The sequence below is a fragment of the Monopterus albus genome, unplaced genomic scaffold (assembly GCF_001952655.1).
Source record: "Monopterus albus unplaced genomic scaffold, M_albus_1.0 scaffold225.1, whole genome shotgun sequence".
Taxonomy (NCBI): Eukaryota; Metazoa; Chordata; class Actinopteri; order Synbranchiformes; family Synbranchidae; genus Monopterus; species Monopterus albus.
The window spans coordinates 362,868-365,413 of record NW_018128105.1 but is presented as its reverse complement, the minus strand read 5'-3'; positions in this window follow the sequence as shown (position 1 = coordinate 365,413).

Genomic DNA, 2,546 nt, shown 5'->3' with positions numbered 1-2,546 from the left:
ATGTATTTGACACAGTCCTTCACACTAAGCTGAGTCAAATCAACAACCAGGATGCTGCTTACAAAACTAGTGTTGATTTAATAATCATCTGTATGTGAAAGTCAGAGAATTGTAAAGTCCCAGATGTACTCACAGAACAATGAGAGCACACAGAGCAAAGTGTGGCCCATCTTCATATCCAGCACTGACACCGTCGCTCTGCTTCTGACAAATGTTTCTACTTTGCATTAATATCAGCAAAAAGAGAAAGAAAGAAAAGAGGAGCTGCATTTCAGTTTTATATCTGATCAGACTGTTTCTCAGCCTCTCCTTCTGATCATAACCTGCCCCCTCTTCCTTCCTTTTCACACTAATTCAGACAGGTACAATGATTGCAACTTTCTGACATGCTCATCCTTCTGCCCATTGCAAAAATACATGAACAAAGGTTTGTGTGTGCATGGTTTTATGGTAAATCCTTCAGACTATCGGTGCAACTGGTTGATTTTTAAGAACAAGCTTGATCCGTGTGGATTTTGGCTTGTGATGAATGTTCTTTGAAAATGATTTGATCACAAACTGAGTGTAAGAAATGTTAGGGTTAATGAAGGGTTAATGAAAAGTCAGATAATATTAATAATCAATATTCGTTTAAATTCCGACACTGGAGAGAAGCGGCGTATTCGTAACGTTCAGTTTCATTTGGGTCAACCCCGTGATTTGTGGTGGACCTTTCTTCTGGGTGTTTCTTCTATTCTTCATGGCAGAAGTGTTAAAGGTCAACCAGGTTGGTTATATTAAAATTCAAAGTCAAAAGCTGAAAAACATGAGACTACTTGCCAAATAAAAGGAGAGTTTATTGTTAAACCTTCTAAATTAATATTGATGTTTACAAATACAGATCTTGTCAGATGCACTCTGTACCAGCAGTAAATGTGATCCTGTCCATCTGCATTAACAACAGGTATCATTACCCAGGACAGCTTCTGTAAGGGCTGTGTGTTAAACAGGACCCAAATGTAAGACACAGAGGCAGTGAAGTGGTTAAAATGTGTCGTGTTTGTGAAGACTGTCAACATTTAAGGTCATTTCATGTGTTATTTTTAATACATGATATGACCTTATAAAACGACACATCCAGCTCTACCGGACACTGGTATGGTGTTTATTCTTATGGTGTCATGTTGTTTGTCCTCTATTGCTGCTGGAACACTAGAATTTCCCCACTGGGGAATCAGTAACGTTCTACCTACCTACCTCAGAAGGAGTCACACACCTTGTTGGTCTATCTGCTGTAGATGCTAGTTCTTCTGGCAAAGGAGGAACAACTCCCGAGTAGGCAGGTGAGTCCAAAATATTTTTTACCTCAGGGTCCAAACTCTTGCTCCTTCTTTATTCATTCTTGATTTTATTCTTCTCCCTGTCCAGGGCTCCCCTCTGCTCAGTCTTCTGGTGCAGTCCACCTCTCTACCATGGATTCAGCTGGACCTGTCCTCATACGAGCGGATACTGGGATATGTTAGCACCCATTACCCTCCCTCTTTGTTGCTCAGTGCTGATTCTGGGCCTCAGCTGCTGCTGAAATCACTGCGCAGTACTGCAGGGCTACACCCCCGTCCTAACGAAGCCCCACATCAGGTGAAGCAGTACAGTGCTGTTTGTTTGACAAGTTAAATCACAGATTTATTAAGGTAAGTAGTTAGGCAGAACTTTATTGATCCCACAGTGGGGAAATTCCAGTGTTCCAGCAGCAGTAGAGGACAAACAACATGACACCATAAGAATAAACACCATACACACATCTTGAGAAAAAACAAGCAAAACAAAGATCCAGGTACCTAAAAACCAGACAAAAATATTGTATTTGGTCAGAACAATATATCACACATGAGCCTATTTACAATGCATTTCAGCCCCAGGAACTGAATATTGTACCTCAGTTGACTATTACATAGTCCCTCATACTTTCCCCTAGCCTATCACTGCAGTGATGTATTGTACAGTCTGATGGCTGTGGGGAGGAATGATCTGCAGTAACGCTCCTTCTTACACTGGGGATGTAACAGGGGATGGCAGGGGTTATGCACGATGGATGTTAGTTTTGCCAGCATCTTTCTGTCTGCCACCTCCTTGATGGAATCCAGAGGGCAGCCCAGGACAGAACCAGGTCTATTAACCAGCCTGTTTAGTCTCTTTCTGTCCCTGTCCTTGCTACCTCCTGCCCAACCCACAACAGCGTAATAAACTACAGATGCCACCATAGTATCATAAAATGTCCGAAGGAGTGCCCCCCGCACACCAAAGGACCTCAGTCTCCTCAACAAGTGAAGGCGGCTCTGGCCCTTCCTGTACAGGGCATCAGTGTTTTCAGTCCATTTTGTTGTTGAGGTGGACCCCCAGGTATTTGAAGGTGTCCACAATCTCAATGACTGAGCCCTGAAAGCTCACCGGAGTGAGTGCTGTTTCCGCCGGGGATCAATCACCATCTCTTTAGTCTTACTGGTGTTCAGGACCAGGTGATTTTTCTCACACCACTTCACAAAGTCAGTAACAACCCCCCTGTATTC